The sequence below is a fragment of the Mytilus edulis genome, chromosome 10 (assembly GCF_963676685.1).
Source record: "Mytilus edulis chromosome 10, xbMytEdul2.2, whole genome shotgun sequence".
In the NCBI taxonomy this organism is placed as follows: domain Eukaryota; kingdom Metazoa; phylum Mollusca; class Bivalvia; order Mytilida; family Mytilidae; genus Mytilus; species Mytilus edulis.
In genome coordinates, this window is record NC_092353.1 from 75,494,183 (window position 1) to 75,509,816 (window position 15,634).

General features: G+C 33.2%; 1 protein-coding gene across 1 annotated transcript in view; it reads left to right on the plus strand.

The window, feature by feature from the left end:
• The window catches only part of LOC139491907 (putative inhibitor of apoptosis), a 396,259-nt gene that overhangs the window by 237,500 nt on the left and 143,125 nt on the right, over nucleotides 1-15,634 (plus strand). The gene's annotated exons all lie outside the window — the stretch shown is intronic.

Genomic DNA, 15,634 nt, shown 5'->3' on the forward strand with positions numbered 1-15,634 from the left:
TGGACATCCATTAGGCGTCCGTTTTGTACAGTACTTGTCCGTTTCGTTTCTGTTTTGTATCCGTTACGTGTCTGTTATACAGCCATTGGAGGTATGGTAGATAAATTCACCAACAGACTTCTAACGGACGTCTAACAAATAAAACGGATGTTGAACGGATGTGAAACAGACTTCTACCGGACGTATAACGGATAAAACGGATGATGAACAGATCTGAAACGGATAAATGCCAATTGAAAATTTCTCATCAGGAATGCCAATTAGATTTCTTAAGGTAGCACTCCCCAGTTAGAAATTAAAATGAAAAATGAGCCACAAAATGTTTTATCATCTCCTATTCCTGGATTTCTAATACATTTACCTAACTGTTTGTGATGTACATGTGCATATGTATGTAATCAGTATCTTCCATAGAATTGATTTTTAAAAGTAAAAGGGTGAAAAATAATTCCTTTTCTGTGTATCCACGGCAACATTCTGCATTTATTTAGCATAAAATATTGCAAAAAGGGGGGTAAACATGTCACATATTCCCCCAACATTTGGATCAAACTAGAATTTCAATGCCTTTGAGTGATACCTTTTTAGAAACTGTTTTCATAAATCTTTCTAATGATCAAATGAAAAATGGGTGTCTTTCGCCTCATTTTTTCGTAAAATCTAATCACAAAGTTCGTGCGACAAAAAGTTGGAAAAAAACATTACAAAAATTGCCGGACCAATGTATGGTATGGACATACAAATACAGACTGTCATACAGAAAACAGCCTATATTACATACATTATATGATCTTGATGTTCATATAAACCCAATACGAAGGCTATTTTAATACTCAGCTATCCAAAAATTAATTATATTGCACACTAGGTCTTATATTTGAAAAATCCACAGGGGCCAAAATGCGAAACTACACATCTAACTGTGGAGTGCTACCCGGCTAATGTTCATGAATTCTTATTATTCATAATCGATCTTAGAATAAGGGCACATCTTCACAATCAAGCAGCTGTTATTCAGGTCTGACACTGCCCTTAAGCGGCATTTTGAAGAACAAACCAAAACCAGTTACACAGAACATGTTCAATATTAATGCGATTTACATGTATTATTATTGTCGCCTTTAATTTTTTCGTATATGGGCAGGAATTCGCTAATGCTACTTTAGTGTGACATTGTAAGAAAAAAATAAAAATCATTATAAGCTTCTAAATTTTTTACAAATTATTGCTACAAATGGTGTCCTTCTATTTGTAACCAAAAAAAACATTTTTAAACTTGCGTCAGTTTGGAACCAAAGCAAATAATGAATTTGGAGCATGTAACATGGACACTTTTTCCAAATTGAGATTAATGATTCCTTAACTTATTCAACATTCAATATCATATATATTGATCACTAAACATTGTCTATCATCAAAAATCTAAAATGTATATTTTCATTTCTTTCAGAAATTTTGTGAAAACAAGTTTCCTCTACTTTTCTGTCAATGTTACATGCAATGTTTAAGAGATAAATACAGTAAGAATCATTTTCTTTCTGAACATGTAAAGGCTCTTTTTCATTGTGTTACCCTCACATTAAAAAACTGTATTAATATTTTTGCAATTATCTCATTTCTGTCATAAAATAGTGACTTAAATGTTGCATGTAACGTGGACACAAAAAATATGAATAATGAACCATGCCAGAATTGACCTTAAAAGATATAAAAAGCCTTCAAACAACCATCTGAATGTAAATTATACAATTATACTGCCACATTTCTCATATATGATATTATTCAAATAGTAGTTGATACCAAAACCATTCACCTAAATTTCAGACAGCAGACATATTTTTTTTAACTATACCAGTAGTTATGCTTGTTCATGGTGGTACACTATGGAAGGCTAAATTAAAAGATATTCAAATGTCAAAATAACCAGAAAAATAAAATTAAGACCAAAGATAGATCAATTGATGAAGGAGTCATCCAAAATTTCCACAACATGAAACATTTTTATATCAGTAAGTAAGCAACCCGTTTTTTTATGCAAAGGGATGAGATTGATAAGAAGACAACCACACAACCATCAGCATCCACGAAGTTTCTCACTCAATGACTAATACTGACAAAGTAAGGGTACAAAATGATTACATGTATCCCTCATTCATGTGACACAGTTAGTTACACTTAAAACTAATAGTATGAAAAACCAAGACAAAACATGGACAAATCTACGAGCATGATGAGAGGTTGATACAGCTGCATTTATTGAGAATCTTATTTTCAATTGTTTACATAACTTCTATAAAGAACAATTTGGGTTTCATCTTTGAGGTTGTTGTCTGATAGACATATTACCCTATATCTCGTTTTATTTCTGCTGGTTAATCTTACATTTATGATAACTTTTTAAGGTTTAAACAATAAATTTTATTTCAAACATTCAAAACAAGTTTCTTGTTTCTTGTTTTCTGTCTCCAACATCTTCAACTATCTATCTGAAAAAAGGAAAAAAACAAAACAACAATTAATCTACCCTCAATCAGAACCAAAATCCATGCATAGATTATAAAATTTACAATAATATAGAAACTCTCAAATATCTTGTTTCGATTTTTCAATGCCATTTCATCTTGAAAACTTGTTACCTAAACTACAGAAAGCCACAATTTAAAGGGCCCCATAATGACCAGTGTAAAACAATTCAGAAGAGAAAACCAACACCCATTAGACCATAGTCCTGTTTTCAACTTTATTTGGCCTTCTTTTACTTTTTTGTTTCATTAGCGTCACTGAATAGTCTTTTGTAAACGAAAAGCGTTTCTGGCCTTCAAAATTTCAATTCTGGTATACATGATGAGTTTAATATTATTATTTTGAAATCAGAAGGAGCCTGAACCTCTTATAATGCAAAAGATATTCTGGAATGTCAATTATTGGCATAACAATTAAAAAAAAATGTTACAAATTGAATTCCTCATGATTTCTATAATGAGCATCAGTAAATACACATGATACATGTGTTGACTGGTGAATGAAAAGGGATAAATAAACAAGATTTTGAAATAAATATCTTCTACACTGCTGTAGAATGGTCAAATTGGAGATCACTAGTATGTCTGCATACACAGTCACCATCATCTGGTTTTCTGACACAGAACTACTATCTGACTGACTGAAAGGACCGTCAACACCTGACTCACTAATAGGGACCTTATCAGACTGGCTAACACAGACATCATAATCTGCCAGGCTGATAGGGTTATCATCATCTGACAGGCTGAAAGGGATATCACCATCTGACCGGCTGACAGGGACATCACCATCTGACCGGCTGACAGGAACATCACCATATGACTGACTGACAGGAACATCACCAACTGACAGACTAATATGAACATCACCATCTGCCAGACTGACTAGGACATCACCATCTGTTGGCTGACAGGGACATTACCCTCTGACTGGCTTACAAGAACATCACAGACTGACTGACTGACTGACTGGAACATCACCAACTAACTGATTGACTGATATGTACATCACCATCTTCCAGGCTGACAGGGACATCACCATCTGTCTGGCTGCCAGGGACATCACCATCTGACTGGTTGACAGGGACAGTATCTTTTTGCAGCATCTTCCTGATAGTTTTCTTCATCACATTTATTGCTGATCATCTTTTTCTTCTTAGATTTATATTGCTTTTTTTTTATTAAAAATTGCATGTAAATTTTCAAGACCGACACCAATTTTGTTGTCAATGAAGAAAATACACTTCTAAAAAGAATATCTATATTTAGAAATAAAAATGAAGTTTGATGGTGGTAAAACAAGTTAAATTATCAATAATCTCTTTATAGAGCAAAGGAGTAAGTAAATGTTATCAGTTCTGTTCATGCGTGTAACATTGACTGAAAAGTAAAAGGTTGTATGTCAATGTTACATACATGAAGACCAGAAGATGAAAGTGGTGTGCTTAATAGTCAACTTTGGAGAAATAATATAATTGCTGCCCAGTAATATTTAATTAATCATTTAGGTTATAAAATGTTATATAAATGTCTGACTTTAAGGAAGTAATACCTTTGCATGTAACATAAAAAAATCTTGACACAAAATATTGTTGTCAATGTTACTAACTAGTGTTAAAAGACAAATTAAACAGGAAAACATGAAAACGCTTTAATTTTGTAAAATAAAAATAAGATAATAACTCCATATATGGCAGTAAGTTTTGTTTACGCATGTAACACTGGCCTGAACATGTAAAAGTCTAAATAATAGACTCTGTCAATGTTACATACACAATTTCTTTATGAAAAAAAAGTTTAATTTGGGTTTACTTTATATATTATTTTTTAAAATAGGTACCATAATAATAACTTTGAATATTAAAAATTAGATTAACTGTTGATTTCAACACAGTAAAATCTTCTCATGTAACACAAAAAAGACCTGATACAAAAATCGTAGTCCATGTTACTCATGAAGTTATCATAGGAGCATCAAAGAAATTGTGTGATGACAATATTTCAGATGTTAGTCATTTATAAACTCAGTTAAAAAGATATTTTAAAGCTCATAACAGAGGTTTGGAAATCAATGCTTTTAAAACATTATAATTCTGGGTTATGTATGTAACATTGACAGGAACACCAACAAATGATGAGGAAAAATTGCTAGTCAATCAGGAAAAAAATAAACACAAATAATTAAAACTCATTTATTTCTTTAATACATGTATCATTTTAATGAAGCAAATTTAAATTTCAACAAGATTTTATTGATTGAATAATTGTATGCACATTTATTAGGTTGTAGCATGTAACCTGGACGCAGAAGATGTGTCAATGTTACATGCCTTTAAACGATAAGAATTACAAGTAAATATTGTAAAGTCTAGAAATCAAGAAAGATCAACAACTTCTCTGTTAAGAATTCAGCATAAATTTACATTAGATTTAATATTATGCACTGGCCAATTATGCTTAAAGTGTAATAAAGTAATATTGTTTTTATTCTGGTGTCAATGTTACATTTTATGTTTTGAAATTAAGTGGCCAGTTATCTTTATAATGCTGAGAATGAATACAAGTACTAGTTAATCAAATTGGCAATTAATCTGTGGTATTTCATGTAAAAAATTAGATTGATAAGGCAAACCGTACAATAAAAAGCTTTTGCATGTATCATAGACACCTTTCCTTGGTAAATATTTTCGTGTCAATGTTATGTACAGAAATCTCTCCAGCAATAAAATGAATATCGTAAGGGTCAAACCTGTTTAAATACAAGATAAACTTATATTTTTTGACAAAATTGCAAAGCAAGTCACACATCATTATCAAAGAACCTAATTTACACAGAAAGTGCATGTAACACTTCATTGTGAGGTCAAATTAACCTGGTCCCACTCTCTTATCATCTGCTTGATCACTGGTAGATGCCTAGTGTGAAAGATGACAAAGCCACATTTTAATGTAATTGTCAGTGGGTTGACTTGTGAAAAAAATTATTATGGTAATGCTTACTATAAAAAGTATACAACTGTTATAAAAAGATGAGTATTATTGGGCAGTATTGACACGAAAATGAAATAAATTTTCTTACCTTCTAAATTTTTCAAACTTCAGTTGATTGATAAAAATCATGAAATCCAAATTGTACCCATTGTTGACACCTTTCAAAATTTGCCATGCTGGACCAATAACTTGTTTCCAAAGCTAATCAGCTAATGAAAAGGTGCATGTAACATTTGTTGACGGGAAAAGTTACATGCACTTGTCCATTTTCAAACGTATTTTATTTGCAACAATAATCGGATTCTGTACAAAATGGGGTTTCTAAATGATAGACAGATCATTTTGCAGTTGATTTTCAACTATGATAGTAGAACAATTCTTCAGGCATATTCTAAATATGACATGGGGTTTTGCCACTGCAGAAATGTCACACTTTTTGTCTACAGTTTTCAACTACCAGCACATAACAAGTGCTGATTTTTTGTTGATTTTTTTAATTGGATCCATTTTTTTTGCATTTGGCAACAAAGACTAACCCACTTTGATATTTAAACAATGTTTATTCTCCATATTTGCATGATTTCTTTATTTTTTAATTGGATAAACACTATTGACCCTAAAATTTCACTAGCGAATTCCTGCCCATATCTTGTTTATCCATTTTATACGCTTCCAATAGGTGTCCGTTTTATGCGGTACTTGTCCGTTGGATGTACGTTCGACATCCGTTCTGTACGTTACGTCTCCGTTTCTTGTCCGTTGCATATCCCTTGCATGTCCGTTATGCAGTCATTAGGCGTCCCTTTTTTGTTGGTCAGTACATCAACGGACTCCCAACGGATAACAATTTTGTCAACGGACAACTTTTATTTTAATCCGTTAGGCGTCCGTTCGTGCTATCCGGTAAGGTGTGACCGAGGCTTGATGGGAAGGCAGGACCATTTTGAATAGAAAGGGAGGCAGGAAAAGGAACTATTTTGTTTTGCCATATTCCTATTTTAAACACTCTGATGCTTAAGGCCTAGAGTGCTATTTACATCTCTTTAACAATGTGTCACTTGAACCTAGATTCATTGGTTTGTTATTTTAACTCTCTTGTGCCAGGAAATCTATGATGATTTATAATGGAGTCCTAAGTAGCAATAAATCAGTGGAAGGTATTGCTATCATTTTGCATGTGGCATTTGGTTTGTCAATAATTAATCAAAACCTTTTCAACTATCTGTGTATTGATTACAAAACGAGGACATACAGATTAAAAGGTGCATTGGTTAATACTGTTCTAGTTTTTCTGCCCAGCAACTAGTAACAACATGACTTATTACTGAAAAAAACAGATAAAGATTTAAGACTATATTCTCTGTGTCATTTGGTCTCTTGTGAAAAGTTGTCTCATTGGCAATCATACCACATCTTCTTTTTATTCCCTCAGAACTTGTTGGGGGGAATATAGTTATACACCTGTTGATCTGTCCTGTCTCTGCGTTCGTCTGTCCTATTATGGGTATATAGTTATTCCAGATTACTTCTACAGTTTTATTGATAGGTAATTTTCACTTTGCTGGCTGTTTGTAATGTACATATATAGAAGGTGTGCATGTTGTCAGGGTATTGATTTTTATTAATAATTGCTATTTTGGGAGAAAGTTGTAATTTGTTGGTGTATTCACTTGCAAAAGAGGTGCAAAGTTATTCCTGGTAATTCTTCCTATAGTTTGAATGCTAGGAATTTTTCACTTTGATTGCTGTTTGTACATATATTAAAGGTGTGCATGTGGTCAGGGTTTTGATTTTTATGCCCCTGCGTAGCAAAGGGGGCATTAAGTTTTACCCTTGTCTGTCTGTTCATCCGTACATACGTCCCAAAGATGGTTTCCATTCTTTTACTTTAGTTTGCCTCAACCAAATGTTATGAAACTGATACACCAGTAAATACAGATCAGGTTTAAATTTTGGTCATGTCACTTTTACCTTTCTAGAGTTATGCCCCTTTACAAATGGAAAAATACCTTTGTTAACTATTACTACTAACTGATAAATTAAAGCAATCTTCACCATTCAGTGCTTCACTTTTACAGTTCTTGAGTTATATCCCTGTATTACAGTTATCATCACAGCACTTTTTTAAAAAGGAGACAAAAGCTTGCCAGTAAATTATAGACCTGTTTCATTGACGTTAGCTACTAATGGAACACATCATTTTCAAACACATTATGCAACATCTTGAAACATATGAAATATTTATCGATTACCAACTTCAGATGCATTGAAGTTAGCCAATTACAATGAGCAATAAGGTCGAAAACATAACATAAGAATGCTCAACTTTCCTGAAAAAAGGGATGAGAACTTGAAAAAAGCCTTTGTTGAACTTGTAAAAAGTGACGTAAATGTAAATATTGAATCCAGTGATGTGCTAGCCATCCTTAGAATACCTGGCCAAGGTTACCCAAGCCTGTTATCGTGAAGGTTAGAAACACTGACACTGAAAAATTGATAATGCGACGAAAAAGATCTGTCACCAAGGTCCTCTCGATAGCACTGTTAGATAAGGGGGAGCTAACTCGTATGTGCTGAAACCAAGGGACAGGGGGTCAGTCTATCGCTAGACTTAATGTTCTGATAGACATAGCTAAAACGCAAGGAAGGTTTTCATAATTTAATTACTGTAATAATTTAAACGAATGATGATTACAAATCAATTAGTAAACAATTCCAAATAATAATAATAATCTAATTAAACTATAAAGTATCAAATCTAAATACCAAATCCAAAGTAAAGTGATTTCTCCTTAAAATGTGAAATATAAAATAAATGCCAAAACTACTAAAACATAAAATGTACTTAATCTCAATTTCAAAATATAAAAGTCTCAAAATAAAAGTTTCTCAAAAGTCTTTTCTAATTTTAAAATTTATGAGTCAGAGATAAATTTTGTCTCACACTACACAGTCAACTGGTAGACAGTTTAATAGGGCCAGTATAATGACATGAGTAGTGTGAGGTTACGCTTCCGAAACACTGACTGCCTTTCCAAAATTTCCCAACGATATTTATACTAAAATCTTAAATAAATAAATATGTCTCGACATGTTAATAATACTCTCATTAGCAAAATGATACTTTAATTGACAAAGCCTAATCCTGTAATGTTTTGATAAAATTCTTAATTTTCAAAGTGACATGTGTTAATTACAATTAATATTTCAAAATAAAGTGCTTTGAGCAAACTGTGACATTCCGAGTACTAATGCCACAACATAGGTAAAATTAATTAAACAGATTAATTAAAACTTTTACAAAATACAAACATTAAATTTTCTTTCATAAAATAAAACATATTTTTATCCAAAATAACACTAACACAAATTTAAGCCAAATTACACACCATGACATATTCCCCCCTACTCCAATATGTTTGTCCCCAAACATGATATATACATTCACATATTAACATCTTAAAAACATATCAATACACTCTATACAAATTATGTTTAAGCTGGCGCCAGAAAAAAATATATATGCAATAATTGTCAGCTAGCTAGCCTCTCTCAACCTTTATATTTTTGTGTAAATCTCCAAAAAGACAATACACTTTAACCCAAAAGATGTAGTAATAAGAATTAGCATGCGTGCACTCACACTAAGGCCTAGAACTACCTACCCAAAAAAAAAAATGTTTTAGAAAAACTAAATAGATTTACATGCTACTAAAATACTATTTTCAAGTTTTAAACACTGTCCGAACGAGTCACAAATTGTTTAAAACAAATCACCATGGATTTATCTATCTTTGAAACTCTCTCGTTAACTCTTTTAAGAAAGTGTCAATGCACCCATTCGACACTTCACCAAAAGTCTGTCATTCCGGAGGCATATTTGGGTTCATCCAACTTAACAAAAACTCTGTTTTCCCACTATTGTCAACTCTTGCTTCATGTAATTCATACCATTGACCACAGGTACTGAATTCTTGTCTCAATGTTTTCTGGTGTTTTCCCCTAAGAAAGTTAAATTTCTCTTGCAGCAATCTCTCCTCAAATATTGTTGTAAAGTAGTTGTGTGCATGGTTACGGACGGATGTAACTGAATGCCACTTTTGGATAATTCCAGATTGAATAAGATAATAAGCCTTTTTATTTATTGAACGCACTGCTAGTAATTTTTCAGGTTGTGAATAATCCAAAGAAGGGTTGTTATTGGTTGATAGCACATTTACAGATTCCTTTTGGGAATTGGTACTAGTTTCGTTATTTTCTTCATATCCTGGTTTGTCAGATTTATTAAAGAATTTATGCTTGGTTTGATTTAGAGGTCTTTTTTTCTTTTTCCCGCTCATTGTTCTGTCCGCATGAAATTGCCGCACTATATTTGTTGGAATTTTACATGGAAAATGCCACTCGGTTTGTCCTGTTTTGAATTTTATTTTGTAATATAGTGTACCATTACCTCGATTTGAAGCCATTAGACGGTCAATGTTTTCTTCACTAAATGGAGTACAATTTCCACGTTTACAATCTTGACACGATGGTTTGGTGTTGCCAACAGGTGGATTGTGTGGTTGGTTCTGGTTGTTGTTACCAATTCTCTGGTCTCTGTTTGGTTGTTGTCTATCATTGTTGTTATCATTTTGCTGTCCCCTGTTCTGTTGTTGTCTGTCATTGTTGTCCCCATTTTGCTGTCTTCGATTTTGTTGTCTGTCATTGTTATCTTGTCGACCTATTTCGTCTGTATCTAACTCATCGTCATCATTTTCATGTTCTGGAGGCGGATAAGTTGATCTAGTGTTAGGGTCATAGTATGGCTTCAACCTATGCGCAGTTACTAGTGACTTCACTTCTTTGTTGTTAGCACAATTACGGATTCTGTATGTGTGGTTTAATCTATTCACAAGTGTTATATAATATGGACCTACCCATTTACGATGTAGTTTTGGAGCCTTTCCTACGGGAACTTTTGTACAATACAGCCAAACTCTTTGGGTAGGTCTAAACTCTGGTTCCTGTGCTGTCTTGTCGTATTGGCGTTTATTTCTCTCTTGAGCTACTTCAATGTTCTCTGACGCAATTTTCCTGGTTCGCTCTAAATTTTGTAGAATTCTTCCTAAGAATATCCTATGATCTTGGGACAAATGTTCCTTAGATATTAAAAAAGTGTCTATTGGTAGACACATCTCTCGTCCGAACAACAAGAAAAATGGTGAGAAATCAGTTGACTGAGTTGCTGGTGTGGCTCGGTATGCCATCATGATTCCTGGTAATAGATGGACCCAGTCATCTTGCTGATCCTTAGCATAACTGCGTATAGATTGGAGAATAACGGAGTTCATTCTTTCAACAGACCCATTGGTTTGCGGATGATAGGAGCTCGTCAAGTGCCTTGTAATCTGAAACATTTCAGACAATGCTTTAACAAGGTTCGAGGTAAAATTCCTGCAGCGATCTGATATGAGAACTCTAGGTGCTCCGTATCGTGAGATAATCTCCCTGTACAATATTCCTGCTACCTCACCAGCTTCTTGTGTTTTTAAAGGGAATATTTCACTCCACTTAGAATAGCTGTTCACCACTAAAAGTACATGCTTGTATTTGTCTGGAGTTGTAGGTAGACCACTATGTATGTCCATATGCCATCTACTAAATATGTCATCACTTATTTGTGGTTTAAGAGGTGGTCGTTTAGCACCATAATTCCTTTTCGATTGTTGACACACTTCACATGTTTTAACGTATTGTTTAATATCCTCATACATTGAAGGCCAAAAGTATTTATTGCGAAGAGATGAGTATGTTCTGTCGAAACCTTGATGACCACCGCCTAGAATACAGTCATGATAAGACCTTAAAACGTCGTCACGTAAAATTCTAGGAACATCTATCTGTTTCACTAAACGCTCATGTCTTGGTACTTGTTTACACCTCTTTGAATAAAAATGTTTTAAAATTCCGTCCTCTAGTTAAAAATTGTATGATTCGGCCACTATTGTTCTCGCTAAAATTGCATCATCTGGCAATTCTCTATTGAACTTATATTTGTAAATTTCTGCAAAGTCATGACACTCTTTTTGATATTTGGATAAATTCATAAGTTCCGGTTCTTGAAATTCAGTTCCTTGTATGTTTGCGATAACATTTTCCTCACTCTCTCCTTTATAAAAAAAAACACAGTTTCAGTGTACTCCTTTTCATTTATATTGTACAAATGTTCTGCCAAATCGGTTGATTCTTGCGCTGTTGAATTTTTGTACTGTTGCCTGGATAGACAATAGGCAGTATTCTTAGAGCCTTCACGGTGTATAATCTTGAAGTTGTATCCTTGAAGTAGCAAACTCCATCTTCCTAGACGACCTTGACAGTCTTTGATTTTCTGCAGATACATTGTCGGTATACACAGTGAATTCTTGATTTGCCAAATAATGTTTGAAGTGCTGTATTCCATCCACTAGAGCTAGTGATTCCCTTTCTGTACTATGCCATCTAAGTTCAGAACCACGCAGAGATCTTCCTCCATAAGCAATGGAATGCTCCACTCCATTCTGAATTTGACTTAACACATATCCCATTGAATATTCAGATGCATCTGTGGATAATATGAATGGCTTATCAAATTCTGGAAACACTAGAATAGGTGCGGAAATAAGTGCATTTTTCAGAGTATCAAATGCCCTCTGACACTCCAATGTCCCGTTAAATTTCATATTTTTCTTTAACAGTGATGTTAACGGTGTGGCAATACACGCATAGTCCTTCACAAATTTTCTGTAATAGTTCGCCATTCCTAAAAAACTTTTCACTTGTTTCGCATTCTTAGGAGTTTGAAAATTGTTCACTTTTTCTGTATTTTCCGGGTTTACTTTTATTCCATTTCTTGAAATAATATGTCCTAAATATTTTACTTCTTTCTTTGCAAATTTACATTTTGACGGATGTAATTTTAAGTTAGCACTGCGTAAATTTGTAAACACTAAATTTAAATGTTGTAAATGTTCCTCAAAGTTCTTGGAAAAAATTAAAACGTCATCTATGTATACTAAGGCAATCTTGAAATTTAGATTTTTCAGCACTTTGGTCATTAAACACTGGAATGTCATTGGTGAATTCATCATACCAAATGCTAGTCTGTTGAATTCATAAACTCCCTTGTGGGTGATAAAGGCACTCTTGTATTTTGTGGCAGGGTCTAACGGTACCTGCCAGAATCCTGAACGAAGGTCGATAGTTGAATATAGCTCAGGTTTGGCATCAGCTAATGTATCTAAAATGTCAGACATGTGTGGAATTCCAAATGAAAGTGGCTCTGTTATCTTGTTGAGCACTCGGAAGTCCACACAAAAACGAAATTCACCATTTTGCTTCTTTACTAACACTACAGGGCTGTGGAATGGTGATGTAGATTCTTCGATGATACCATGTCTCTCCATCTCATCTAGTTGTCTTTCGATTTCTGCACGCATCTGTGGTGATTGACGATAAGGTGCTAAACTAACCACCTTATCGCCCTTTGTATGAATGGTATGATAGTGCATTTCAGTTTTACCAAGTTCAGATAAATCCTTGGCAAATATGTCTCTGTTCTTGCTTAAAAATTTGTAAAGTTTTTGTTGTTGCTCCAAATTCAAATCTGTATCCTCTAAATTAATCCCTAAGTCTGCTAATACATTTTTACAGTTATTTTTTGAATATTTCGCACTTTCCAAAATACTGCATATAAATCCTTCTTCTTGTTCTTTGAAAGCATGACTATTTCTAAAGTTAAGTAGCTGCGCAACAGCAATTTGTAATTTCGAGTCCAAATAGATAGTTTGATTTGTTGGATTTAAAAGTCTGTAAATTCCCATGTTGTTATTATCAATATTTGAAACTGTTTTTCCACCAGCTATTGAAAAGCGTGACTGAAGTTTATGGCATGGTTCTAAAATTACTGTACTTCCTATTTGAAATTTTGGAATTTTAACCGGTATAATTGTTTCTGATTGAGGTTATAAAATCACTGAATTCACGGTTTCTGGCAAAGCTGTAACTGCACTATTGTCTTGAAAGGTTGCTATGGTAACATGACCGACACTATCTTGATGTTCCATGTTCATTGCTGAATTCTTCTGAGTTGGTATAGTTAAAGTCATGTTTTCAAAATCTGTTTTCACTTTATTGTCTCTCAAAAAGTCTAATCCTAATATAGCTATTGAATGTAGTGTTTCAAATATACGGAAATTCTGGTAAATTTTGTATTGTCCAAAAGATAGCTGTAGTACTATTTCACCAATTATCGCATGCACTTCTCCACATACACCTATTGCACTGTTTATCGTTGATTTCTGTATCGCTGTTGTGGTGTTTAGACGGTACAGCTGATGTTGACTGATACAGCTAAAAGATGCTCCACTGTCAACTAAACATCTCACTTGGTGGTCTTCTAGTCCAATTTCGACAAAGTTCCTCTCCATGGTTGTAGTAAACTGGAAACTTGCTGTTCCTGGTATTACACTGGATAGCCTGGCACATCTGTCTTTTGGCAGCACCATCCTTTTGAAATCCTTTTTCTACCCATGATGATATTTCTATTCCAATTACCAAACTTAAACTTAAATTATTTTTGTCAGTATATTGTTTATGTTTGATTCTCTCTACCTTAAGTTATAACTTTATTAATTATGCAAAAATAAAATCTCTCCTGAACTAAATGTTAAATTCTATCTACTATGAGTCAAATGTCCAGATCGTGTAAAATTATTTGTACAAGTACAGTTCTTCTGAACTGAATATTAACTTCTGTAAAGTTTTTGCACAAACAAATATATATATTTTAGGTTAACAGATTCACACGAAGAATCAACATACATCTATACTTTTCACTTAAAAGTTATTAAAGTGTATTATAATAGGCAAGATGTACTTATCTTTTAGTTATGTGCTGTGGAATCTGCAACTTGTCTCTCCTGCTACTGGTTCTCTCTTCTTCTCATTGTCTCTCCTTCTGTAGTCTCAATTTTGAAATTTTAAGTTTTAAATAATTTTGAATGAATTTTGCCAACCTACATTCTAGCTATGCAGTTTCAGAATCTCTTGTGTATCTTGCCTGGGGTCAACTCCGCCATATCTGTCACCAAGGTCCTCTCGAAAGCACTGTTAGATAAGGGGGAGCTAACTCGTATTTGCTGGAACCAAGGGACAGGGGGTCAGTCTATCGCTAGACTTAATGTTCTGATAGGCATAGCTAAAACGCAAGGAAGGTTTTCATAATTTAATTACTGTAACAATTTAAACGAATGTTGATAACAAATCAATTAGTAAACAATTCCAAATAATAATAATAATCTAATTAAACTATAAAGTATCAAATCTAAATATCAAATCCAAAGTAAAGTGATTTCTCCTTAAAATGTGAAATATAAAATAGATGCCAAAACTACTAAAACATAAAATGTACTTAATCTCAATTTCAAAATATAAAAGTCTCAAAATAAAAGTTTCTCAAAAGTCTTTTCTAATTTTAAAATTTATGAGTCAGAAATAAATTTTGTCTCACACTACACAGTCAACTGGTAGACAGTCTTATAGGGCCAGTATAATGACATGAGTAGTGTGAGGTTATGCTTCCGAAACATTGACTGCCTTTCCAAAACTTCCCAACGATATTTATACTAAAATCTTAAATAAATAAATATGTCTCGACATGTTAATAATACTCTCGTTAGCAAAATTATACTTTAATTGACAAAGCCTAATCCTGTAATGTTTTGATAAAATTCTTAATTTTCAAAGTGACATGTGTTAATTACAATTAATATTTCAAAATAAAGTGCTTTGAGCAAACTGTGACATTCCGAGTACTAATGCCACAACATAGGTAAAATTAATTAAACAGATTAATTAAAACTTTTACAAAATACAAACATTAAATTTTCTTTCATAAAATAAAACATATTTTTATCCAAAATAACACTAACACAAATTTAAGCCAAATTACACACCATGACAGATCCTTGAAACATGATAATATAACACAATTATGTATGGTTTTACCACTGTAATTTGTATCCAAAACTGAAACTAGAAGTAGAATAAGATTTGACCTGTTTGACAATGTAAATGAAAAAGAAATTGAAAGATGGAACTTAATC